Here is a 12346-nt window from a genome sequence, read left to right as displayed (position 1 = left end):
CTTATGTGATTATAAGGGCCAACGTAGAGGAAATAGGAAACCTCATCTGATGCGTAAATGCACAAGGTATAGTATGGAAAAGTGTGTAAAGACAGAGCAAAGGACTTTAGTAGGGATAGTTGAATTAGTCAGTTTTGAAAATGTTAAATATTGGTGAGTTCTTACTGTTTTCCCCTAAAATGAGAGAGATCCCATCTCTCCCCAACCCCTATCTCTAATTTTGAGATTGTGTTAAAGTGCATCAAACAATAAAATGAAGACACCTCCATAATTGCAAAGGTTTTAGTTATGCTTTTCTTTGTGGAATCCAGAATTGGCATACAAAATACTTTCCATTACAATCTTCTGTTTTCTTCTGAATGAAATATCATTTGTGTTCATCTGATGAACTTTCTAAAATATGCATCATATAAAAAGTATATTAATAATGTAAATGTAATTTACCTGTTATAACTAAATTAATTTGATGGACAGGGAGGCCTGGCGTGCTGCGATTCATGGGGTCGCAAAGAGTCGGACACAACTGAGCGACTGATCTGATCTGATCTGATATTAGTTGTCTTTTTTTCCAAAGACAAAGTTTTGGTTGTTTCTATTTGTGGAAAAAAAATGCCACAGCAATCCAAACTACATTCGTTTTCAGAAAAGTGGCTTTCTGAAACCAATTGATTAGAGAGAAAATCATTTTTCTTCAAAATGAATGATGATAAATCTATTCTTATGCTTGAGAGTTAATGAGAATTGTTTTCTTCCCCACTACCCACTATCTCAGAATGGCAGCTCTGAATTGCTCACTATTGCTTAGCAAGACTGTATGAGCATCATAGTCTAGAAAGTTATAGAGTTAAATAAATGTCTTGGTCTTGACATTATGCAATAAACTCTCAGAAGGAAACATGCCAATAAATTCACGACAGTTAGACTCTCTACCTGAGTCCCCAAACCTCTTGGCATTCAATTAGCTCTATAGCAAGCCGTGCATAAGCCAGATGGGTGGCTAGATGACACAGGCAGTGAATGAGAACTTTTGTGACCCATCCTATGAAGTTGAGGCATGTTCTAACTGTGCCTAGAAGCCTTATCCTCAATGAATCAAGGCTTCCATTCCGATCTATAGCTATTGATCTGTAGCACATATTCTTATAGGCAACATGAATGCATATGGAGTAAGAGAAAGACAGGGGAACTTTTGAGTCATTAACAAGGTTGAAGTTTGCTGTCAGTAAAATAATCATGTATTTAGTCAGTTGGTATTGGGAACAAAGTGTGAGGCAGATAAGCAAATGGTTCTTCCTTCTTCTTTTTTCCCCCTTTCCTCCTTGTCATTAAAATGATACTTTTTGGGTATTTGGCTTTCTAAACTATTCTACTATACATGTGTGCTCATTTGCTTCAGTCGTGTCTGACTGTTTGCATCCCATGGATGGAGATCACTAGGTTCCTCTGTCCCTGGGATTCTCCAGAGGCAAGAATTCTGGAGTGGGTTGCCATTTCTGCCTCCAGAGGATCTTCACAACCCAGAGATCAAACCCGAGTCTCCCGCAGCTCCTGTATTCGCAGGTGGATTCTCTACCACTTGAGCCACCTGGGAAGTCCCACAGTCTTCTACTATAGTTGTTATTTAGTGCTGTCTTCAGAGAAGGCAATGGCACCCCACTCCAGTACTCTTGCCTGGAAAATCACATGGACAGAGGAGCCTGGTAGGCTGGAGTCCATGGGGTCGCCAAGATTCGGACATGACTGAGCGACTTCACTTTCACTTTTCACTTTCATGCATTGGAGAAGGACATGGCAACCCACTCCAGTGTTCTTGCCTGGAGAATCCCAGGGACGGGGGAGCCTGGTGGGCCGCCGTCTCTGGGGTCGCACAGAGTCGGATACGACTGAAGCGACTTAGCAGCAGCAGCAGCAGAGAGGAACAGAAAAAGAGTGCTATTTCAAAGTTATGACTGGACCTTAATAAAATGATGATGATGATGGTGAGGAGAGAGAGATATGTGATGTAGAGCAAAGACAGAATCAGGCAGCAGTCTTGGATATGAACACTTGCTGTTTGACCTTGGACATGTTACTTAGCTTCTCAGAACTTGTTTCCACGTGTCTAGGAATGGCTTGTTAGATTAGTTTGATGTGTGCCTGCTATGTAGGATGATTACTGTATTCTTAAGAGTGTGAGAAAAGTATTATTCTCTTGAGTGAATGTACTTGGTTCTTTGCATCTTTTTCTTTGTTACCTATTGAAATAGATACTGAGCCTTTGTGTTTTTTTCTTATTTTTATTTTTTACACTTGTTTTCCTTTCTGTGGTTACGTTTTCCTTCATGAGAATCCTTGTATGCATAAACTTCTATGGCTTCCTTTAACTGAGGAGAATATGCAAAATTAAAAGGATTTTAGCAAATGACTAAAAGACAATTTTAAAAAATTACACCACCCTACCTAGCACAACCCATTCCCTTTTTACATGTAACTTCCCACAAGCACAGATTATCATATAGTTATGATTATAATGTATATGTATACCTATATTTAATGCATATATATTAAAGTATGACTGAATATAAGATTATATCAATATCATATACATATATATATTTATATGCATTGTTTTCTACACTTTCTGCTCAATATCCCATAGTAAGTGTTATGTGCACTTCCAGAATCAAAAATACCTTGGGAAAATGGCTCTATTACATCTGTGGTTCTTTAAGCCATTTTCATTGGTGACCATTACACAGTCTTAATGCAGTAGTCTATTAAACATTTATTGTGTGTGCTTAATTATTTCATCACCTTTCCTGTGGCATAGACTCCTAACCTTTTAATTATGGGAAAATATTCAAGAGGTTAATGAAACAAGCCCCAGAGGAGCTTCTGGTACAATGCAGTGGCACAGACTTATTTCCTTGGCCGAAATCTGATTGTGTGAAAGAATAGTGTGCACCTCGGTGTAGGCTAGCAATTCCGCCATCAGATAAATGATTGCGCCTTCACTGGGCTGGCTCCCTTTATTTGAGCTACTGGTTGTGGAGCTGAGAAACAGAAGCCTGCATGGAGAATGAAGGCCCAGACTTTTTTTTTTTAACTGAAATGTCAAGCTATGTGACTATGCCCGGCAGAAGACGACCCCCTGCGAGATGTGATAAGCCCCAGGCCTGCTCCACACACTCCACTGAAAATGCCGTGGGAGGGCTTCCCAGGCTGATGGAACTAATGACGGTAATAGCTCTGGGTAATTTGTCTTTTTCCTTACTGTGCACATTCTCTACATGGGGTGCACTTTACACCCACCACCGGGCTCACATCTGGAATGCTACCACCGTCTCAGGCCTGATTCAGCTAGGTTGAATTCTCCTAAAGCAAATCTGACCTCTAATTTTCTTAATAATTCAGGATTATGCTAATGTTACTCAGCAGCCAGTGAAGAGCAGTACAGGAGCACTGAAGAAAGCTTAAGCCAGCGTATTGGGCGCATGACCAAGTTTTCCCTGCATATTGAGTTAGAATTGTTTTCCTCTACATCCTTCTAAGAGAGAAAATGTACATTTTGGAAAAATGTGTACTTTACATTATTTCTACATCATTTCCGGTTGTAGGACATCCTCTGCTTAAGAATTATTCTGTTTCTTTTTCTTGGTAAACGGATTTTCTACAGAGGATTTATAAGAATCCTAACGATAGGTTTGGGTTTTTAATTCTAACTGTAAAAGATACTTAGATAGTTAAAGAGACTGACAAAATAATTTCAGGAATAGATAAAGCAGACCTCACAGCAGCTTAATCTCATAAATGCAGAGTGCTTTCAGGAAAATTTTAACAATAAAAATCCTGTTTTAGTGCTGGTTCCATAACAAAAAGACTCTACTTTTAATATCATATTTATGTCTCATATTTTCTGTATGTATGTATAAAATAGCCATATTATTAAAAGTGTGAACATCAGAGCATATCTTTTAGAAAAACATAAATGGGCTTAAGTTTTTAAGAAATGTTGTATACATTAAAAGGGTCAGCTCTCCAAACCTAGCTCTCTGTGAATAAAGGGAGAATAAAATATCTTCATACATTAGTTTGTGAAAGATTCCCCCAGAGAGCAAGAGATTTTCAGCCATCCTGGAGTGTGGAGAACTACACTATTTGCCAGAAAAAATAGGTATGCTTGTATTGGTATCTGAATCATTCTGTCAACATACCTGCAAAGTTATTTCTAAGTTATAAATAAACACTCAGTTTTATTAGTTTTTTCTTCAATTCAGGTACAGAAAGGTGCTAGTGGAACATTTTATTTCAAAGACTAAAGATTGTGCACAGAAACCCACAAATTACAAATTTTTTTGTTAGTAATTTATGTTTCTCACAAAGTAGAAATTGTAAATAATTTTCTATACATAATGTCTGTGGCTATAATTGGTAAACAAAATGATAAATCATCAGCAATTGTGGACTCTCTCTCAGTATCTCTATTGAATCAATTACTCAAAGTCCACACTGATTTAAAGGCAGAAGAGTTTGCATCTCTAAGTATCGAATCACCTTGGAATTTAACCATGGACTCAGACCACTCTGTTAAATCTAATAAGTACGTCCTAAACAGGTGGTGGGATTTCCCAGGTGGCGCAGTGGTAAAGAATTTGCCTGCCAGTGCAGGCAACGCAGATCTGGTTTCAATCCCTGGGTTGGGAAGATCCCCTGGCTTGGAAATGGCAACCCACCCCAGTATACCTGCCTGAGAAATTCCATGAACCAAGGAGCCTGTGTGTCAGACACAACTGAGGACATGCATACACACACACACACACACAAATGGTACAGGAGGATTTAGCAAAGAATTTTTTTTCTTGGATTCCTAAGAGGTAGGCACTTACTCCTTAGTTTAGGGTAAAACCATTCAAATTAGGGAGGAAAAAAGGGATGAGAGAGGAATGGCAAGCGGAGTGTCCCTCCAGGAACCATTCCCTTCTGCCAGGTCTGAGCTGCTAGAAAGGATTACTTGAGGGAAATAATGATCATCATTATCCCTGGGTGAAGCAAAGGAGGCTGCAGAAGGATTGCTAGAGAGGCTGACTGACAGGTGTACTGTGTGTACTGAGCTGACCCTGCTGGGCCTCATCCCCTTGGGCAAGACTTGGGCACAGAGTGGAGCCTTCTGCCTAAATGACAGATCATGTGGAATGAGGCTGCTAAGAGCAGTTCAGCTCATGAGTCTGGGATTAAATGAGGGTGACCCTTTATATGTATATATATTTAAAGAGTGTGTAATATATTTATATACTGTAATAATATATTTATATATAATATAAATATATATAAAGAGTGCATACTATACTATATTATATATAAAAATATATAAAGTATATAATATATATATATAATCCTTTAAGATATTTTTGACAAACAACAACAACAAATTAGGTGATATAATGTGATACAATGTGATTTCTGTAGAATCTGTGAAGGATGAAATATCATTCAGTTCATTTCACTGAATTAGTTGCTAGTCTAGTGAGGAGAGATCTACAAGGACACTCTATTCATGACAAGACCAAAGTTGACCATACTGGCTGTTTTACCCAACACTTTCCATTGATTGAGTTCAGGATCCTCATATGCACCATCTTAAACACTCCTCACAGCAGCTCCAGATGGTCCATATTGTTACTGAGAAGGAAGCTGAAGATCAGAGGAGTTCAGTACAGATATGAACCAAAATAAGTCTCACAGCAAAACCCTCGGTGGGCTTCCCAGGTGGCTCCATGGTAAAGAATCTACCTGCCAATGCAGGAGATGCAAGTTCAATCCCTGGGACAGGAAGATCCCCTGGAGAAGGGAATTGCAACCTGCTCCAGTATTCTTGCCTGGAAAATTCCATGAACAGAGGAGCCTGGCAAGCTTAAGTACCTTGGGATGGCAAAGAGTCAGACACGACTGAGTAACTGAACAGTAACACTAACGCCCTCTGTTCATTCATCTCCTCTCTCATTCTCTAGACCACTCTTCCTCCTCTTCCTCATCCCTTTCCCCAGCATTGGTCATTTTACTCTCAGTAGTCAGCAGAGTTCTAAGAAAGCCAAGATCTGTAGGAAGAAAGAATCAGGTGTATGGGGCCTTGAATTCTACTTCTGCCAGTTGGGTGACCCCAGGCAGTTACTCAAACTCTCCAGATCTCACTGTTCTTGACAAACCATGGATAATCCTAACTCAGAGAAGACTTAGTGAGAAAAATCAGATAAACTGCCGAGCATGGCAAGCACTCAATGAGTGCCAGGCATTAATTTATAATGACAACTCTCCTAGTCAGAGTTTAAAAGACTTTCTTTTCTTTCCTTTGAGAATCTGAAGTAGAGGTCTTTACAAATCCATATCCCTTTTCTTTAGAAGTCTCCTAAAATTGAAGCACATTTATACAGAAAGGCATATTTACTTATGTTTTTATAAAACAAGGCATCAGGATATTTGGGCACAGTTACCATATGCAAAATAGTCTTTGAAATATTTTTCTTTAAACCAGTTTCTTTAGTTGGTAAAAATGATAAGCATGGAATTTTGATTTAGGAAGTAGTCAAGATTTTATGAGCTTCCTTGGAGGTCTAGTAGGTAAAGAATCCACCTGCAACGCGGGAGGCCTCCTGCAATGCAGGAGACCTAAGTTTGATCCCTGGGTCAGGAAGATCCCCTGAAGGAGAAAATGACAACGTTCTCTAGTATTCTTGCCTGGAAAATTCCATGGACAGAGACTGGCAGGCTATAGTCTGATGGGTCTTATGGGTTGGACATGACTTAGCGATTAAACCACCATCAAGCTTTTATAGCTGATTCTAGAGAGATCCTGATAGTCATTTATCTTGAACTGCCTTCCTGCTAGTACCACCTTTCCTCAAGAGGTGCTTCTTTGTATATTGAGGGTAGAATGGGGATGGTAACTAGTCCTTAAGAGAAGAGAGTGTATAGATAAGTATTTTGGCCACCATCAGCCATTATGCTTTCATTGCTTCATTGATTTCCTATATATTTATTGAACTCAAAAACAATGTCTAAATTCAATGAGATTACAAGAGTATGTTTAAAAAAAGACCCTTTGATGCAAAGCAGCTTATTATTGAGTAGGGGTATATAAACTGATGCAAACCTGTGTAGTGGGGAAAAATTGACTTCAAAAGAGGAAGGAATCACAGCTAAAGGGATTAGCCTTCATGGATGGGTGATTTTAGAACTGGGTTATAGGGTTAGGGTTGGAGTTGAACTGGGTTATAGAGTAGGGGCTTCCCTGGTGGCTCAGAGAGTAGTGTCTGCCTGCAATGTGGGAGACCTGGGTTTGATCCCTGAGTTGGAAAGATCCCCTGGAGAAAAAAATGGCAACCCACTCAAGTACTCTTCCTGGAAAATGCCACAGATGGAGGAGCCTGGTAGGCTGCAGTCAATGGGATTGCAAAGAGTCACACATGACTGAGCAACTTCACTTCTCATAGAGTAGGAAGGATTTGGATGAAGATAAGGAGAAGGAAATAAAACAATAGAATGGGAAAGACTAGAGACCTCTTCAAGAAAATTAGAGATACCAAGGGAACATTTCATGCACAGATGTGCTCAATAAAGGACAGAAATTGTATGGACCTAACAGAAGCAGAAGGTATTAAGAAGAGGTGGTAAAAATACACAGAACTGTACAAAAAAGATCTTCATGACCCAGATAATCATGATAGTGTGATCACTCACCTAGAGCCAGACATCCTGGAATGTGAAGTCAAGTGGGCCTTAGGAAGCATCACTACATACAAAGCCAGTGGAGGTGATAGAATTTCAGTTGAGCTATTTCAAGTCCTAAAAGATGATGCTGTGAAAGTGCTGCACTCAATATGCCAGCAAATTTGGAAAACTTAGCAGTGGCCACAGGACTGGAAAAGATCAGTTTTCATTCCAATTCCAAAGAAAGGCAATGCCAAAGAATGCTCAAACTACCGCACAATTGCACTCATCTCACATGCTAGTAAAGTAATGCTCAAAATTCTCCAAAGCAAGGTTTCAACAATATATGAACCATGAACTTCCAGATGTTCAAGCTGGTATTAGAAAAGGCAAAGGAACCAGAGATCAAATTGCCAACATCCACTGGATCATCAAAAATGCAAGAGAGTTCCAGAAAACCATCTATTTCTGCTTTATTGACTATGCCCAAGCCTTTGACTATGTAGATCACAATAAACTGTGGAAAATTCTTAAAGAGATGGGAATACCAGATACCACCTGACCTGCTTATTGAGAAATCTGTATGCAGGTCAATAAGCAACAGTTAGAACTGGACATGGAACAATAGACTGGTTCCAAATAGGAAAAGGAGTGCATCAAGGCTATATATTGTCACCCTGCTTATTTAACTTATATGCAGAGTACATCATGGGAAACGCTGGGCTGGAGTAAGCACAAGCTAGAATCAAGATTGCCGGGAGAAATACCAATAACCTCAGATATGCAGATGACACCACCCTTATGGCAGAAAGTGAAGAAGAACCAAAGGGCCTCTTGGTGAAAGTGAAGGAAGAGAGTGAAAAAGTTGGCTAAAAGCTCAACATTCAGAAAACAAAAATCATGGCATCTGGTCCCAGTGGAAACAGTGTCAGACTTTGTTTTCTTGGGCTCCAAAATCACTGCAGATGGTGACTGCAGCCATGGAATAAAAAGGTATATACTCTTTGGAAGAAAAGTCTGACCAACCTAGTTCAGTTCAGTTCAGTCGCTCAGTCGTGTCCGATTCTTTGTGACCCCATGAATCGCAGCACGCCAGGCCTCCCTGTCCATCACCAACTCCCAGAGTTTACCCAAACTCATGTCCATTGAGTCGGTGATGCCATCCAGCCATCTCATTCTCTGTCGTAACCTTCTCCTCCTGCCCCCAATCCCTCCCAGCATCAGGGTCTTTCCCAATGACTCAACTCTTCGCATGAGGTGGCCAAAGTACTGGAGTTTGAGCTTCAGCATCAGTCCTTCCAATGAACACCCAGGACTGGTCTCCTTCAGAATGGACTGGTTGGAACTCCTTGCAGTCCAAGGGACTCTCAAGAGTCTTCTCCAACACCACAGTTCAAAAGCTTCAATTCTTCAGTGCTCAGCTTTCTTCACAGTCCAAATCTCACATCCATACATAACCACTGGGAAAACCATGACTAGACGGACCTTTGTTGGCAAACCTAGACAGCATATTAAAAAGCAGAGACACTACTTTGCGTACAAAGGTCCATCTAGTCAAAGCTATGGTCTTTCTAGTAGTCACATGTGGATTTGAGAGTTGGGCTATAAAGAAAGCTGAGTGCTAAAGAACTGATACTTTTGAACTGTGGTGTTGGAGAAGACTCCTGATAGTCCCTTTGACTGCAAGAAGATCCAACAAGTCAGTCCTAAGTGAAATCTGTCCTGAATGTTCATTGGAAGGACTGATGTTGAAGCTGAAACTCCAACACTTTGGCCACCTGATGTGAAGAACTGACTCATTTGAAAAGACCCTGATGCTGGGAAAGATTGAGGGTGAGAGGAGAAGGGGACGAGAGAGGATGAGATGGTTGGATGCATCGCTGACTCAATGGACATGAGTTTAGGCAAACTCCGGGAGTTGGTGATGGACAGGGAGGCCTGGCGAGCTGCAGTCTATAAGGTCATAAAGAGTTGGACAGGCCTGAGTGACTGAAGTGAACTGACTGAAAGAAAAGGCATTTCAGATGGGGAAAGAGCTGAGCAGAACAAACAAAGGTTCACAACCAGTAGCCCGAGAGGCACGTGTGCAGAGAACAACAGAAGGCTTGCTCTGATAAGCACAGAGAAGGAGTTCAGCCTAAGCTGACAGCCAGTGACCTGTGGAGCTTATGAAATGTCCATGCTCCCAGGCCCCTCCCCAACCTGAGACGAGGTTCAGGAATCAACATATTTAGCACACGTGTACTAAGTCATTTCAGTCATGTCCAACTCTTTGTAACATAATGGACTGTAACCTGCCAGGCTCCTCTGTCCATGGGATTCTCCAGGTACAGATACTGGAGTGGGTTACCATGCCTTCCTCAAGGGGATTTTCCTGAGCCAGGGATAGAACCTGTGTCTCTTATCTCCTGCATTGGCAGACAGATTCTTTACCTCTAATTGCTGATAGAACCACTGAGAAACAGAGGCATGGCTGGGTGACTGAAGTAAAGGGATGGCTGGAGGGTAGACAAGTAGCTCTTTGCCCAGGATGCTCCTGCAGTAGGGTCACAGGGAGAGTTCCCTCCTCCTTCCTACTTTCCTTCCTCTTTCCCTTCCTCCCTATCTTCATTCCTTTCTTCTTTCTGTAATTTTCTTTCTTCCTCCTCTTCTATTCTTCCTCCTGCTTCTTCTTCTCCTTCCTCTTTATTTCTGCTTCCTCTTTTTATTCTCTCTCTCCCTCTCCTACCTGAGCTTCAGGCCAATTACATTTGAATTTCTGAGGTTAGGGCCTTTGTATCAATGTATATATGCATTTTGCTTTTTGTTATGGGAAGATTTAAAATATGTATAAAAGTAGGCAGTACAGGATAGTGAACACCTCTGCACCCACCCCATCACCCAACTTCTGCAACTGCAACCAGTCTCATTTCACTTGTACCCCTACCGCTCCCCATCTTCTATATTGTTATGAGGCAGATCTTGGACATTATAAAATTTCATCCATAACATTTCAGTTCGTGTGTCCTAAGTCGCTTCAGTCATGTCTGACTCTTTGTGACCCTGTGTTCCTCTGTCCATGGGATTCTCCAGGCAAGAATACTGAGGTGGGCCGCCATGCCCTCCTCCAGCGGATCTTCCCGAGATCAAACCCACATCTCCTGTGTCTCCTGCATTAGCAGGCAGATTTTTACTGCTGAGCTTCCAGGGAAGCTGCAACATTTCAGTTTGTATTGCTAAATAAGGATATACAATGCTACCATTCTTTTATAATATCATGAAATAGCCAGTTGTGTTTTAATTGGTTACTGTTTCATCAGTGTGAGTGTTTGTGCACAGTTTTCTACAGATTGAATTAGAATTTTGATGGTTAGATAGCATCACCAACTCAATGGACATGACTCTGAGCAAATGCTGGGAGATTATGAAGGACAAGAAAGCCTGGTGTGCTGCTCTGGGTTTCCAAGAGTCAGAAATGACTTAGTGACTGAACAACAGCAACACAATAATGTTGGCTGGTATATCTCTTTTAATATATAATATTTCCTCTCCATTTCTCTCTCTCTTTGTTCAAAAAACTAGATTGTTCTACAAAATTTTCTTTACTCTGCGTTTTGCTGGTTTCTTTCCTATGGTATCATTTAGCATCAGTTCAATCACTTAGTCATGTCTGACTCTGCAACCCCATGTACTGCAACATGCCAGGCTTCCCTGTCCATCACCAACTCCCAGAGTTTGCTCAAACTCATGTCCATAGAGTCGGTGATGGAGTCAGTGATGCCATCCAACCATCTCATCTTCTGTTGTCCCCGTCCTCTCCTGCCTTCAATCTTTTCTTTCCCAGCATAAGTGTCTTTTCTAATGAGTCAGTTCTTCACATCAAGTGGCCAAAGTATTGGAGCTGTAGCTTCAGCATTAGTCCTTCCATTGACCATTTAGGACATATTTCCAACTGGTTTTGATCCTCTTGCAGTCCAAGGGACTCTCAAGAGTCTTCTCCATCACCACAATTCAAAAGCATCAATTCTTTGGCACTCAACTTTCTTTATGGTCCAACTCTCACATCCATATATGACTACTGGAAAAAACCGAATTGGACTATAAGGACCTTTTTGGCAAAGTAATGTCTCTGATTTTAATATGCTGTCTGCTGCTGTTGTTGCTAAGTCGTTTCAGTCATGTCCGACTCTGTGCGACCCCATGGACTGCAGCCCATCAGGCTTCTCCATCCATGGGATTCTCCAGGCAAGAACACTGGAGTGGGTTGCCATTTCCTTCTCCAATGCATGAAAGTGGAAAGTGAAAGTGAAGTCGCTCAGTCATGTCTGCCTCTTAGCGACCCCATGGACTGCAGCCCACCAGGCTCCTCCATCCATGGGATTTTCTGAAAACTGAAAACAGTACTGGAGTGGGGTGCCATTGCCTTCTCCAATATACTGTCTAGGTTTGTCATAGCTTTTCTTCCAAGAAGCAAGCGTCTTTTAATTTCATGGCTGTAGTCACCATCTGCAGTGATTTTGGATCCCAAGAAAATAAAGTCTCTCACTGTTTCCATTGTTTCTCCATCTATTTGCCATGAAGTCAGGGGACTGGATGCCATGAACTTTGTTTTTTGAATGTTGAGTTTTAAGCTAGCTCTTTCACTCTCCTCTTTCACCTTCATCAAGAGGTTCTTTAGTTCTTC

Source organism: Bubalus bubalis, chromosome 19 (assembly GCF_019923935.1).
Source record: "Bubalus bubalis isolate 160015118507 breed Murrah chromosome 19, NDDB_SH_1, whole genome shotgun sequence".
In the NCBI taxonomy this organism is placed as follows: domain Eukaryota; kingdom Metazoa; phylum Chordata; class Mammalia; order Artiodactyla; family Bovidae; genus Bubalus; species Bubalus bubalis.
The sequence above is the reverse complement of the archived record's forward strand: the minus strand, read 5'-3'. Positions refer to the sequence as shown.